The following is a 15,906-nucleotide window of genomic DNA, read 5'->3' as shown; positions in this document are numbered from 1 at the left end:
GTGACAATACAACCCGACCATGTCGAATCTAGCAACACACCAAAGGGAAATTATTCAGATGGTGGAACAGCTATGCAGCGAGTGGTTGAAGCACTTCGGAAAAGAGACCACTCCACTTGTTTAATTGGTGTAGCATCACTACTGTCATCTCCACTTCAGTTGGACTTCCTGTTGTCTGCCACTTTTCTGGCGAGGATGTTCACTGCCATGTCACCCTCGGCTCCGGGGGGTGGCTGTTTCACCTACGGCCACTCAGCCCCCCAAACTCCTGGTGGAACCCCAGGAGGTCAGATGGCTGCTGAGGTCACCTGATTGTGAGTGGGTATTGAGGATCTCAGACTGCATTATAGATGGGAGACAGTTGGTGTCGTAAACCACCGCCTCTGTTCAAAGATGGTTGCTAAAAGTGGACGTAAATGGCTTCTTTCACTCCTCTTTCAAACCATCTGTCCTCTCTGTCCAAAATGTGAACGTTGGCATCCTCGAAAGAGTGACCTTTGACCTTTAGATGCAGATGGACTGCTGAGTCTTGTCCTGTGGAGGTGGCTCTTCTATGTTGTGCGCTTGTGAAGTGGCTGTTTGGTTTCTCCGATGTAGAGGTCTGGGCATTCCTCACTACACTGTACAGCATACACCACGTTGTTAAGTTTGTGTTTAGGAGTTTTGTCTTTGGGATGAACCAGTTTGTGTCTGAGTGTGTTGCTGGGTCTGAAGTACACTGGGATGTTGTGCTTGGAGAAAACTCTCCTGAGTTTTTCTGATAAGCCTGTTAGATAAGGGATGACAGCAGACTTTGTTGTGAAGCAGCACATGGACAGAAACATCACAGCATTATCAGAATCTGATCGTCTCCACAAGCTTAACCCTTTAAATCCGTTTACACAACTACATTTAAATCCCGGTAGCTCTGAAACCACATAAGCTAGAGCAATAACTTTTTTTGCATATGAAACCGGAGGAGTTGTACTTACATCTCACGCCATCAGCTTGTCCTAGGTCACGGTTTTCTTCCACATATAGCTTTGCAAAAACTGCATAAAAAGCACTTGCAGCAACAAAAACATAATATTCCAGAAACACGTTTTGCCGATCCGATCAGCTGTTCATAACACTTCCTGCGTTGGAATAGACGTCAGTGCGAACTATCGCATGTCCGCCATTACCTGCCCGAAAACGGAAGTGATGTCATTTTGGCAGAAATGTGGGGTTTTTTTACCATCAGGGCCTTATGAGCCTATACTGGTGTTTTTAAAAGTTATGTTTGACTTTATGACTTTCTGTGTCATTTCTGAGAACCTTAGGACTCATATTGCACTGTTGGAAATAGTTTATTTTGATGCATTTGCTGCTTTTTTGCAAATTTGCATTATAATATTTATTTTCGTTTTTCCTGCAGTATACAAAAATTGGTGTATTTCAAAAATAAAACTATGAAGACACTCAAAATAAATTTCCTGTGGTGGGAAACTAGTTTGTGCAACTTTTTTGTATTTACAGTTTTGAGGGATAAGCCTCTTAAATTTCTCGAACTAGAAATCAACAAAAACGAGAAAACAAAAACGATTTTCAATTTTTTTGTAGTTTATTGCACTTTTTTGCAATTTATGTAATTACTATGCACTTAATGCATACATATTAATAAAATTTGGGCTATAAAGGTTGTATTGATGTATAGCAACTTGAAATGCTCCCAAAATTGGCACTACAGCATGTAAAAATATAATATAAGCTCTGGCGGACTTGGTTCTATGGTAGGTCTTAAAGGGTTAAAGAGCTGCTTTGGCCTTCTGCTCTGATCTGCTTCTGTCCTTCAGCCTTATATACAACTCTGAACACCTGCAGCTGCTTTCTATGAAGGTAATATTGTTTGTTTTCCTCACAGACTGTGTGGTGGAGGTGGAGGAGGGAGGGAAGCATGTCCAGCTGCCCTTCGAAACCACAGGAAACCTGCCTGAAGATGCCACAGTAGAGTGGGAATATTGTGAACATGAATCCAGGAAGGTCCACGTGTATGAGAACGGCTCTGACCAGCCTGACAAACAGGACGAGGTTTACAGAGGCCGTACATCAATGAATGAAGACCCTCTAAAAACTGGAGACCTCAGTCTGACACTCCAAGACCCCACAGATGAAGACAGTGGGAGATACAGATGTGAAGTCAAGCATGGCTGTCAAATTCTCAGAAGGAAAATGCTGTTTCTCAAAGGTTAGTTGGTTCATTTGGTCTCTGTGTGTGTGTGTGTGTGTGTGTGTGTGTGTGTGTGTCTGACTGTCTTGTGTCTCCTCTGCAGGGAGAGTTCAGGTCCAGGATCAAACAGGGGACATCAGGAACAGAAGCAGCTCCATTGATCCGACTCCTCTGATGGCTGATCAATCAGTTTGATCTGTGTGTTTGGTTAAGAGTGACGTTACTGTGGAGAGTGTTGATCAATCAGAAGATGAAGAAGAGTATCAGGTTCACAGCTGATCTGCATGCTGGAAGTATTTGGAAGAAAAACCTGGCTGACTGTTTGTGAATGTTTAAGAACAAATAGAATTATTCCACTGATTCATTGATTATTTATTGGTTCCTCTCCTGCAGTTATTTTATCTGTCAGCCTCATTGTTTCTGCATTTTTTAATACCAAGAAGCTTTTACTTAGTTTTAAAGTTACCACTTGCATGTGGAAGGTCGTGAGTTCAGGTACAACATGGGACAGTTTTCACAATGACATCTTTTTTTTTTTCTATATAGTGATTACACAACAACTTTACACAGAGGTCTTTATTTTTCCTCACACAGAAAACTGTGAACATTTTCATGTGTACTAAAAGCTTCCCTGCTGCAGAGGGACGGCTTTACTACACACTGTGAATGTTCTCCAGCAGTGATGGTGAAGAGCGTTTCCATGACGTCAGAGTACCTGCTGTCTCAGGAACAGGACACGTGTGACCTGTTAAAGTAGCTGTTCATGTATTTATTATCCATCTCACTTCCACTTTGTTAGTTGGCCTCTTTATCACCAACTTTTTACCTCACAGTCGACCAAGTTCACCATCAGGAACAGTCCCACTGGTATTTCTCCAGAAAAAGTCTAGTCTAGTTAATATTATGTTTAAATTAACTAAGTAATTATTTAATGTTGTACATATGTATTTAATTTAGGTATTTTTGGTCTACAATATAACTGGAGAAAACTTTTTGGGAACTTTGGGGGAGTGAAAATAAATATAGGGAATGAATTCACTGCACAGGCATATTACATATATCCTAACCCAGTAGGCCTTTCTGTAATATGCCTGGCAGTATCCAGCCTTCCTCCTCTCTGTCTCTCCGTCAGGAGGGGGAAGAGGATGATGATGATGACGAAGAGCTAGTTGAATTTCCCCTTTGATTCGTGACCTCAGTTTGCTTTTTAAATACAGGCCTAATCTTACAAACTCCTAATCACATAAATACAGTCTACATAATGTCTCCAATCTCAAAGTAAACCCATTATAGGCCACGTCTTACTTTACAGTTAACACTGTATTCTTTATTATTTATTACATCTAAAAATGTTCTAGTCCTGTTCAGCTGTAGACGTCAGTAAGTAAAGTAAGTAAAATTTTATTTATATAGCACCTTTCAAGATAAAAATCACAAAGTGCTTTACAGAGGCAGAAAACAGACATTAAAATCCAAAACAAAACAAAATTAACCAAAAGCGAGTTTAAACAGATAGGTTTCTAACTGCTTTTTAAAAGACATGACTGAGTCCACAGATCTCAAACTCAAAGGGAGCGAGTTCCAGAGTCTGGGAGCCACTGATACAAACGCTCTGTCACCTTTTGTTTTTAACCTTGTATGAGGGACAACCAGCAAGCCCTGATCACAGGACCTCAGGGACCTGCTGGGGTGATAAGAAAGAAGAAGATCACTTAAGTAAGTTGGAGCTACACTGTGCAGGGCCCTATAAGTCATGATTATGATCTTAAATTGGACCCTGAACTTGACAGGGAGCCAATGCAGTTGAATCAGCAGGGGAGTATTTGTGATGCTTTATCAGAAGCCTAGCAGCAGCATTCTGAACACCCTGCAGTCGTTCCAGGGAGGCATTACTTAAGCAAGTAAACAAGGAATTACAATAGTCTAAGCGAGATGAAACAAAAGCATGAATAATCATTTCCAATTCGGAACGTGACACAGTGGGACTCAGCTTAGCGATATTTCTTAAATGGTAAAAACAAGAGCGAACCAAAGATTTAACGTGTGTGTCCAGCATCAGAGCTGGATCAAATGTAACACCAAGGTTCCTAATGGATGATTTAATATAAGAAGCAAGAGGGCCTAGATTTTTAACCACGAGGGGAACAAATTTCTCAGGAGCAAAGACAATGATTTCCGTTTTATCAGCATTTAGTTGAAGGTAGTTACCAGCCAGCCAATCTCTAACGGAATCTAAGCAGGACTGCAAGATTTGGAGCTTAGAAACATCAGGTGGCCTAAAAGAGAGATATAGCTGAATATCATCTGCATAACAATGATATGAAATATCAGAGAAAGAGCTAAGAAGTTGAAGAAGAGGGAGTAAATACAACAAAAACAATAATGGTCCCAAGACAGAGCCCTGAGGCACCCCATAGGCAAGAGAGCTGATGGAGGACCTGAACTTAGAGGTAGCCGCAGAGAAAGATCGATTTGACAAATAGGATTTAAACCATTCCAATGTGGTACCCGATACACCCACCCAGTGGTTTAATCTATCTAACAAAATAAGATGATCAATGGTGTCAAAAGCAGAGGTCAGAACCAGCAACATCAAAACAGTGCACTCTCCAGCATCGTAATTCATCAAAATATCATTAGACACTCTAAGAAGTGCAGTTTCGGTAGAGTGAGCCTTACAAAAGCCAGATTGAAATTTATCAAGGACGTTGTGTTCATCTAGAAAATCCGTGAGTTGCTTGGCCACAACCTTTTCTAAAATCTTGGCAATAAAAGGTAGTTTTGAGATGGGTCTGTAACTGGAAAGCAAAGAAGGATCAGCACAGGTAAACTGTAACTCAGAATGATTTTTATCAAAAACATGTTTAAAGGAAGGATTTTTGATTGGATAAACAGGATTACTGGTAGAAAAAGAAGGAAGGGGTGGGATTAAATTAGTTCAATTTTTTTATTAGGATTAGGATATTAGATTATGATTATTTTGTTCTCCTTGTGCTGTTTTGGTTGATGTGTTTTTTTTTAGTTGTTTTATTATTTTAACATGTTCAAAATAAAAGCACACAAACAAACATTAACAAGCTAGAAGTTTTAGACCATGTCTGATAAGTAATTGGTTTCTGGGTTTGTTTGAGTCCAAGAACAAAGGCTTCTCTGCACACCTTTGAGCTGACTCATGGTGTGTAAAGAATAAACATGTCTTTGTTTACTGTATGACATCCACGTGTGAAACACTCGTCCATATTCTGATCCTCAGAAACATTCAGCCTTCATAAACCCACAGCTGATGAGAGACGTGGCTGCAGCAAAGGAAGATGACTGATTCTGAAGTATCTCCAAGTTTAAGAACAAATGTACTGACAACAAGTGCTGTAAATGTTTTGGTTAAGATGGTTTTAGTGTAAATGATCACAGAGACAGCCTCCTTTTAAAAAATCAATAAATCAGTCTGGGCTCTGCCTCTTGTTTTGCTTTTAGACAAGCTTCAGTAAACTTAACAGAAAATAGATTAATCCTTCAGTTAGTGAGATTTCCTGCTAGCTACAGACACATTACATCAGTGTGTCCTTGGGCTTGTTTTCTGTGTGAGTATGATTTAGCTTTTGAAGAGGTCAAACAACAGTACAGACATCATGGCAGCAGCCTGCAAGCATTTAACTGAGATGGACTGTAACCCCGTACACTTACAGATGAGCTCTGTGCTGTAGTCACAAATACAGTTTTGAGTTTGCTGTGTAATAAAATATAACCTGCTGACTGATTACAAGGAGATAAAATATCAACATATGGAGTGTTTCCTTCACAAGGATCAGCTAGATTATTACACACAGAGCGCCTCTGAGGGTCCCTCGTCTTTTTTCTTGGATCCTTCCTGTCTTACCCACACAGGCCACTTGAGGAACTATATCACAGCCCACGATACATCACGCACACGCGTCCTTACACTTAGTTAACAACAATAAAAGGGCCTGTGTTTCAAACTGAGACAGAAAAGGAGAAGTTTAAAGATGGGAAGCAAGAACAGGAACTGAGTCAAGATGTGAGTTCATAGAGTGTTATTGAATTTTTTACTTTGATCGTCTTCAGAAACAATGAAATGTGTTTATATTTGTAGTAAAGACACATCAGTCCACTTCATCACTAACTTAAAGTGAAGCCAGTGAGTTTGTGTGTAAAGAAAACATTGAAGTTTAATCTGATGTTTGAATTGGACAAACAGGTATTATCTAATGTTACACTGTAAAAAATCTGAACAACTTTTACTGTCTAACTATGAAATCGGTGAGATGTTGTTTCCAGTGTCTGCAGTACCCTCGTGTCTCATTGTTCCTGAGTTGTGATTCACACACAGACACTGTTCTGGAAGTGAAAGTAAACTTTTCTTTGTGCGTCAGCAGTTTCTGGTGACATGTTAGCTGTTCTGGCTGTCAGTGAGTTTAGGTTGTTTCATTGTGTTTGCTGAAGATTTGACAGAAGCACCAGGCTGAAGATGTTTCTGCTATTTCTGCTCCTCATGAACTGTAATGTTATTATCACAGGTGTTATATATGAATCATTTACTGTATTTATACATGAGAAATGCTGTTACTGTTAATGATGCAGTGATTGTGATCATTATTTATAATCTAGTCAGAGTTGTGGTCAGAATGGGCATGAATATGCTGGTAACTTGGAGGGTTTGATGATTTGACCTGTTTGTTTTTAGGGTGGAAAGATTGTACAGCATCCACCTTTACTGAGTTTAAAACAAGAATTAGGCGCCCAGGCTTTAATATGATTTGGATGTTCTTTAATCTACACGGGGCCAAACGTGTACATACATTACATGTAAATTCAATGACGTAACTTAATAGTCACAAAATTTGTATCCATAAAAGAATTTTGCACCATTTCTAAACTAAATACAGAATAAGGAAAGAGCACCACGGGCTGTTAATAATGACAGTCTTTGATGCTGTAGATTGTACTATGAACCCCAGGACAGGACAGTCTGGAACGACTCTCTGCTTATAGGTCCGAGTCTCTGATCCCACGAGTATTACTGCCAGTAGGGAAACAGAGCTCGGGTGGAGCAGGGCAGGAGACTCACCCAGCTCTGACTGCTAGCTGTCCGAATGTGGATCCTGTGTCAAGCACCTTCAGTCACATCCATTATCAGCAGCTCTCCTCTAAATCTGTGAACTTGGTAACTAACCAGGTTAAAGTTTAGTGGCCTGGAAAGTAGACCCCAAGGATCTGTCAGTTTTTAAGGCCAGAAGTTTCACCAGTCTCATTATGATGTTCACCTAAGTTCACTTTCTGAGAGCACATTTTGAACTTCACTAACCTCACAGTCATCACACAGTGCTGGGATCTCCACACTGAGGAGCTCCACCCTTTTACTGACTGCATCAGTAGCTCGATGACGTGCTCTGTGGCACTGAAGCACCACCATCCTGCCTGGAGGGAAGATGACCTTCACCTCTCCCCCAATACTCTCCACATGACCCCACAGCAGGGAAGGAAATAAGAAAAAGAGGGCACCTGATGTGGTAACTAGGACATCAAGTCTTGGTAAACGTTTTAGCCTGGAGGCTTGGACTCAGCATTAGACTCTGTTATTGTTATTTATCATACTTGCTTGGTATATTTACAGTTAAACCTCAGGTAGTTTAAGTATTTATACTAAAAAATCTCCATTTTTCTGTGAGATTTAATTTCAGTCTTTGTAAATGACAGAGCACTAAATGTCAGGGTTTAAGGATTCTTTAGACTTCACTCCTTTTTTATGAACTTTTCCCATTTTTTGGGTGGTGTGGACTAAAAAAAAAAGTGATTTTCTGGTGTCTTTGTATGTTTGACGCTCTTTTTAGACACTGCACTGTCTCCAGGTTTGATGCGGAGGGTTTGATGGTTCCTGATGATAGAAGAGCACTGATGTGAAATAATTTAAGGTTTGTAGCTACAGTCATGTTGTCTTTGTGAGTTTTATCAACCTTTGATCAAATAACAGTCTGCATGTCTCTGACCAAGAAGGAGACAAACTCTCTGCTGTAGTCACAGAACAACATGTAAAGAACAGAACTTGGTGGCTGACTACATGGAGACAGGAAACATGGAGCTCTTCCTTCACCAAAGTCACAGCACAGTCTTTAACTTTCCCATTAACACCACTGTTGAAGTCTTCCAGTCTCATCCCAGCTGGAATTTTGGTAAACCAAAGAGCCAGCATGTACATGACGTGTGTTTATGGCTTTTATGCTGAAACATATTACAGTTTTTTAAGAGTAAACATGCCTGTGTTTTATAATCGAAACTTTTTCTTGGAACTGAAAATAATCTTCTTTCTGTATCAGCAGCTAGCATCTCGTGACACATTAGATGTTTTAGCTGCCATTGAGTTTGGGTGTTGGTTCATTCTGTTAGCAGCAGATATTTTTAACATTTTTTAAACAATTTTCAGATATTTAGGTATAATGTAACAATACTTTACTGTTGTTTATATGACAGTAAAATATTACTACTGTCTATACTGTCTGTACTATAATGATAGTAAGGTGTAACAGTATTAGGACATGACAACTTATCATGGAGTGAATGTCATGATAATTTTTAACCTGATTCTTACTCTGGCTGGCATTACTTTGGAAAGAGAGAGCACATTTCTCCTGTATTGGCTTCCCTTCATTGGCTTCCTGTTAAATTCAGAATTGAATTCAAAAAACTGCTCCTCACATACAAGGTCTTAAATAATCAGGCCCCATCTTTTCTTATCTTAAAAGAATTGATCCTTTTATGGACACGCTGCTTTTAATATTATGTTTAAAACTTTCCTTTTTGCTAAAGAAATATACAGTGGGATGCAAAAGTTTGGCCAACCTTGTTAATAGTTATTATTTTCCTGTATAACTCGTTGGTTGTTACAATAAAAAATGTCAGTTAAATGTATCATATAGGAGACACACACAGTGATATTTGAGAAGTGAAATGAAGTTTATTGGATTTACAGAAAGTGTGCAATAATTGTTTAAACAAAATCAGGCAGGTGCATAAATTTGGACACCACAAAAAAAGAAATGAAATCAATATTTAGTAGATCTGCCTTTTGCAGAAATTACAGCCTCTAAACGCTTCCTGTAGGTTCCAATGAGAGTCTGGATTGTGGTTGAAGGTATTTTGGACCATTCCTCTTTACAAAACATCTCTAGTTCATTCAGGTTTGATGGCCTTTGAGCATGGACAGCTCTCTTTAACTCACACCACAGATTTTCAATAATATTCAGGTCTGGGGGCTGAGACTGGGGACTTGTTCCTCTGCAATGAATGCCTTAGTGGATTTTGAGCAGTGTTTCGGGTCGTTGTCTTGTTGAAAGATCCAGCCCTGGCGCAGCTTCAGCTTTGTCACTGATTCCTGGACATTGGTCTCCAGAATCTGCTGATACTGAGTGGAATCCATGTGTCCCTCAACTTTGACAAGATTCCCAGTCCCTGCACTGGCCACACAGCCCCACAGCATGATGGAACCACCACCATATTTTACTGTAGGTAGCAGGTGTTTTTCTTGGGATGCGGTGTTCTTTTTCCTCCATGCATTACGCCCCTTGTTATGCCCAAATAACTCAATTTTAGTTTCATCAGTCCACAGCACCTTATTTCAGAATGAAGCTGGCTTGTCCAAATGTGCTTCAGTATACCTCAAGCAGCTCTGTTTGTGCTGTGGGCAGAGAAAAGGCTTCCTCTGCATCACTCTCACATACAGCATCTCCTTGTGTAAAGTGACTCTGACTGTTCTCACCATTCGTCGCTTCTGTCTATATGGCTACGTTCACACTGCAGGCGAAAGCGCATCAAATCCGATTTTTTTGACCCTATGCGACCCATATCCGATCATGGTATGACAGTGTGAACGGCACAAATCCGATCTGGGTCACTTTCGTATGTGGTACTGAATCCGATACATATCCGATGTTTTAGAAAGCGACTGCTGTGTGAACGGTCAAGTCGCATTAAATCCATCTGTTACGTCACTGACACAAGACAGACGCCAATTATCAGCGCCGGAGAAGACATCGCGAACGCTTCCTGGCCATCCAGTGTAGATGTTAGTGAAACTGTTGGGAAGATGACGTGAACATTTTATTTGTACTGTATAATCTGCAGATTCTGAGAGAAATCTGCAACTATCCTTTGAAGCACCGCTCCTCTAAAACAGCAATAAGGATCATTATTAGGTTATTTGCATTATTATGTAAATAACAAAATAACTTAAAGCAAAAATTGGGAAACATAAAGTCCGAAGTCTTTATATTAAGGGCAATCAGTCAAACAATATTGTTTGCTCTGGGTCTAAACAGAGCGAGTTGTGTGTGACGTCTTCTTTTGCGCATGCGGGCCGCTTTGATCGTTCACACTAGAGTGCGTTTGATGTCGCATTTTATTTGTAGTGTGAACAAGCAGACAAAAAAATCGGATTTGATCAAAAAATCGGAATTGAGCATTAAGACCTGCAGTGTGAACGTAGCCTAAGAGATTTTTCTTGGTCTGCCACTTCGAGCCTTAACTTGAAGTGAGCCTGTGGTCTTCCATTTTCTCAACATGTTCCTACCTGTGGAAACAGACAGCTTACATCTCTGAGACAGCTTTCTGTATCCTTCCCCTGAACCATGATGGTGAACAATCTTTGTCTTCAGGTCATTTGAGAGTTGTTTTGAGACCCCCATGTTGCTACTCTTCAGAGAAAATGAAAAGAGGAGGGAAACTTACAATTGACCCCTTTAAATATTCTTTCTCATTATTGGATTCACCTGTGTATGTAGGTCAGGGCTCACTGAGCTTACCAAGCCAATTTGAGTTCCAATAATTAGTTCTAAAGGTTTTGGAATCAATAAAATGACAACAGTGCCCAAATTTATGCACCTGCCTGATTTTGTTTAAACAATTATTGCACACTTTCTGTAAATCCAATAAACTTCATTTCACTTCTCAAATATCATCCCACTGTAGTTAGGGCTGGATCAGACGACCCCTTAGTTACGTTGCAATATATCAAGGCTGCTGGGGCAGCTTAAAAGGCTTAATCACAGTGTGACATGGTTAACTGTCACTATCTATGGTAGATAAAAAATATGAATGACAAACAAAGGTGTTACATTAGAAAAAATTACCTGGATAATTTTTACATCCATTCAGTCAAATAATTTCTCTGAGATGTTGAAAGAAAAGCCTCTTTCCATTTTTCATCACCCCTGCTCAACAAAGATATCGGGAAACTGGTGACACTTGTTGGAGATGTGGGGGAGATGGAGCTAACCATTTCCATATCTTTTGGGATTGCAAAGTTATTCACCAGTATTGGTCTCTAATCCATGAACATCTACAAAATATTTTTTCATTTGTTTTTCCTTTAACCTTTGAGACCACATTTCTGTGTAACACACCAGTGGATAAATTGAATTCTAATGATAAAAGACTTTTGTATATCCTACTGGCCACTTTTTTCCCTTTCTTTTCTTTTTTCTTTTTTTTCTTTTCAATTACAAGTTTAAAAATGTGAAAGCAGAAACAGTGTAAAAAGCCATACTACTGTTATGTTCAATTGCTTTCTCAATAAAAGAGATAATGCTAAAAAAAAAGAAAGTTAAAAAAAAAAGAAGAAAAGCCTATATGGGAGAAATATGCTCCTTCTCAGTGACTCAGTCCAGTCCCTGTCAGTACTCTCGCTGGTGTGAGCGCCGCTGACTTATGTTTATTTGTCCTTCCAGTGTCCCACCCTGCCCAGGCTGTGGTGGTGGAAGTGTATGGAGGTATACAGTCTGTCACATTACCCTGCCACTACTCTAATCATATACCAGAAGACCCCACAGTGATGTGGAGTCGCATCGATCTCAATCCCAACTTTGTCCACAAACAAAAAGAAAAAGATGATCTTAAAGGGCAAAACCGGCATTACAGCAGACGCACACTTATGAGGTCAGCTGCTTTGGACACTGGAGACTTCAGCCTCACTCTGAGAAAACCAACAGAGCCTGACACTGGCAAGTACACCTGCACCATCAGTGATGGGAGAGAACTACTAATACTGGGAGATGTACAGCTGCTGGTAAAAGGTAAGCAACAAACCTAACTCGTGCTGAAGATACAGCTCAGCATTCAGATGTCACGTTGTTCCTTATGATTCTCTACAGGACAATGTCAATCCATGGCCATAGTAACCCTGGTGCTTCTGCTTTTAAGCTGGCATGATTCAGTTCAGCTTGCTAAATACAAATGATGATTAAAGCTGTGCTTATTGTGCACTGTACCTTCTCAGTTTAAGTCTTCAGGTCAAATAAACTCAACTCAGTGGAATTTACCTGAATATCAGGTTTAAATATCAAGTTTAAAAAAAAGTTTAAAATGGTTTATTGTCTCACTTGATTAGCTTATAAAGTTTTATCAGTTTTAAAGGTTCAAGTCACACCTAAATGGAATGGTACATGGACTGATTCTTATAAAGTGCTTTTCTGCTCTGCCTCAAAGCACTTCATACAACATGCCTCATTCACCCATTCACACTAACACTATTTTCTGTGCTTAAGTGCTTTCTATCTAACATTCATCATCTGATGGGATTAAGTGTCTTGCCCAAGTATATTTCACATATTTGGGTTAAACCACCAACTTTTTTGATTAGTAGGTGACCTGCTCTGCCTCCTGAGCTACAGCTAAATCACAGCCTTAATCACATCAACATCAACTAGCACAACTGGCAAGGACCTGCCACTTTTAACTAGTCATTTACAGTTATACTCCCACTCTGCTACAAATGCAACAAATAAGTTTTCTGTGACACCTGCTGGTTCTTGTTTACTACACTATTAAATGTTAAGCTTACATATACAACACTTAATGCATTCTCATTTGTATCATTTTTAAATCCTACTAACAGAAACCAATACAGTACTTAGTTATTGTAATTTCACCACAAAAAAACATGAATCGAATAAGTCCTTAAGAAAATGGATAGACAATCCTGTTCTCTCATTAAAAGAATGTGAACATACTGTCACAGCCTCTTTCACCTGATCATTTTAAACTAAATTTATGGATATAACGCGGATCCAAAGTATGCCCACAAACATGTGTAAGCCAAAGTAATGACGCTTATGTGTACGTTCAGTAAGGAAGCTCTATATTATATATAGATCTATACATCTCTGTACTTCCTAGGGTTGGTGGCTCACCTAAGCTTACATCACTTCCACTTCCCCACGCTGTCAAGCTTATTGCAACATCTCTGGTGTAGTCCAACCATCTTTCTCCTGTGTTCTTCAGGACAATCAGCCTCCACTCCACATACATGCTCATCTGTAATTTTCCCTTACAGACGCCATCATGTAACCCATCTCCTCCCCATCTCTGCCTCTCCCATGTTACTCAGGCTCCACTGAAGCCTCCTCCTCCACCACCTGCATCTAAACTCCGGGGGATCCTTCCCTAATCCCTACCACTGCTGGGAATATGTTCTGTTGCGACGGACCTTCTGAATCTAATCACCAAATACTTTAATTGAATTCTGTATATCAATAAATCATATTCAGTTCTTTCTAATGATCTCTCCTTACTGACATTTAACATGCTGAGAAACACTGTGGTAAATGGGTTAGATGGGTTGTCAGGTGGTTCAGGTATGTGGATGTGGTGAAAATCAAATCTCAGGACTACAATTCACTGATCACATTAACTCGGTGGACCGACACATCAAATTCACCAGGGAGGATATGAAAAGTGGCAGGTTAGTCTTCTTAGACTGTGAGATTTCCATCAGTAATGGGGGATATTTAAAAGTTGATGTGTACATTATCTTGTTCTGACTACTTCAGACAATCAATCACCCTCTTCCCATCACCACTTCCTGATGAATTCCCTGCCTTTCTGGGGGGGCTTATATTTCACTAATCTAAAATGCATATCCACTTAATTATGGATTATTATAAATATGATATTAAAAAACACTGTATTTAAAAAAAATATGAAGAAACAGATTATATTAGATTTATATTTCAAGTATGACAAATTGCTGATTTTACAGAAGCAAATTTATTTTATCTCTACAGTTTAAACATTTAATAAACTTTATGCCTGCACAGAGTGGATAGTCAAACAAATGGAATCATCATAAATACATTATTTTATATTTATTACTATGTTTTATTCTCATTATTTTACTATTATAGCATTAGGAATAAATAATAAGGAAAGGATTCTGGATCAGTGCTATGATGCAAACTTTGCAAGTTGTATTTACAGATTTCTGGAGAAGATATAAAATGTCATTATATCTCTGTGTGTGTTTTATGCACATAGATTTTTTTTTGTTACATTCTTACCCTACCATGATCACTTCTTTCTTTTGTCTTACTAATATTCCGGTTTCAGTTTATTTCCCACAGGTTTTTTTTTAATCTGTTTCCTTATGATTCCAAGTGCTGTCACCAAACTTTGCATTTTATTATTAGCTAATAACACTTGTTTAATCAGCTCACATCGCTCCTATGGACTTTTTAATGTCTACAGTCTCAGATCAACACAGCCCTGCCCTCCAGCACCATCAGCAGCAGGAACAGCAGCAACATTGTACCCATCAGGTAAAACATAGGCTACATTTGCTTTGCATTGTCTCCACCTGATGACACTGATATAGTATGATGTGATTCCATATTAGATTGTTGATGAATGTGGGTTGTCATTATTCAGCCTGGTTCTATGTGCCCCTTTTTAACTTTGAGCACCCGCCCCTTCAAACATCTCTGCACGGCCCTGCTGGCTGGGCCACTTGAAGGGTGAGGGGTGGGAGGCTCTTTGCAACTTTAAGTGTTGCTGACAGTGAAGACAGCCAGGTAGGTGAGTGTTTCCTGTGTTAGGAGGTTAGGCTTGGTGCCTTCTTTAGGTTGAGAGGGACTGGGGATTACTAAGTGTCTCTGTTGCCATACTTTGACCTCTAATCTCATTGCTACATGGGCTATTAAGCTCTCCTAAAAATTATATCTGAATTCTGTCCTGTACAGTAATGTAAGTTATTTTATTTATTTTCTGTATATATTTATTTCTATATTTATTTTTTATTTATTTTGGGCAGCTTTTCGGTCTCATTTACAACTAAAAGATTGCCGTTGCTTTCTTAGAAGACATGATGATGATACAATAAATACTTTCAAAGTGTCTTTGTGAATATTTTTTTCTTTTCATTTACATATAGGGATTTTCACATAGTTAGTGAAGAGGTATACCCCCCCCCCCCAATGAAAAATTTGTTTAGCCCTGCCACCGTATTTGAGTAATCACTTGTACATTGTTTAGGTTCTGCAAGGAAGGAAAACCCCTGTAAATTGCAGATCGCTTATTGAAGCAAGATGGAAAATGTATTTAATGATTTCATTCTAAATAAAGATCTAGTGTTTTAAAAACATTTCACTGTTTGGAATAATCCTTTTTATTTCTGAATACCAGACCTATTTAATAAAGGTGGTGGCAGCAGTACCAGTTAAAAATAAATAAACAAAATAAATAAAAAAAATTAAACGAACAAGGAACACTAAGGCTTTATTACAGTATCAGAAATGATATAACCAACAGTGTGTGCAAATGTTATAATCCCATACACCACATGCATCACTTTCTTTTTGAAATAGCCTCTTACCGCTCCAAAGCCCTATATGTAGTTTACACACATAGCTTCACCACAGTTTCCGAACAGATGATAC

At 39.2% G+C, this 15,906-nt stretch overlaps 2 long non-coding RNA genes across 3 annotated transcripts; both read left to right on the top strand.

Moving 5' to 3' along the window:
* The first annotated feature begins 1,896 nt into the window (after positions 1–1,896).
* On the top strand, positions 1,897–3,619 carry LOC109196942 (uncharacterized). The gene is made up of 2 exons (XR_003217412.1): positions 1,897–2,206; positions 2,292–3,619. It is a non-coding gene; the product is annotated as an uncharacterized LOC109196942 (long non-coding RNA).
* A 3,896-nt stretch (positions 3,620–7,515) lies between these two features.
* On the top strand, positions 7,516–8,815 carry LOC112844689 (uncharacterized). 2 transcript variants are annotated; one of them, XR_003217418.1, is made up of 2 exons: positions 7,516–7,716; positions 8,038–8,815. It is a non-coding gene; the product is annotated as an uncharacterized LOC112844689 (long non-coding RNA). The 2 variants fall into 2 exon arrangements; XR_003217419.1 differs by having other exon boundaries at positions 7,516–7,738.
* Positions 8,816–15,906: the final 7,091 nt, after the last annotated feature.

This window comes from Oreochromis niloticus, linkage group LG3, assembly GCF_001858045.2.
Source record: "Oreochromis niloticus isolate F11D_XX linkage group LG3, O_niloticus_UMD_NMBU, whole genome shotgun sequence".
NCBI classification, from domain to species: Eukaryota; Metazoa; Chordata; class Actinopteri; order Cichliformes; family Cichlidae; genus Oreochromis; species Oreochromis niloticus.
This window is presented reverse-complemented; position numbering and strand designations above follow the sequence as displayed.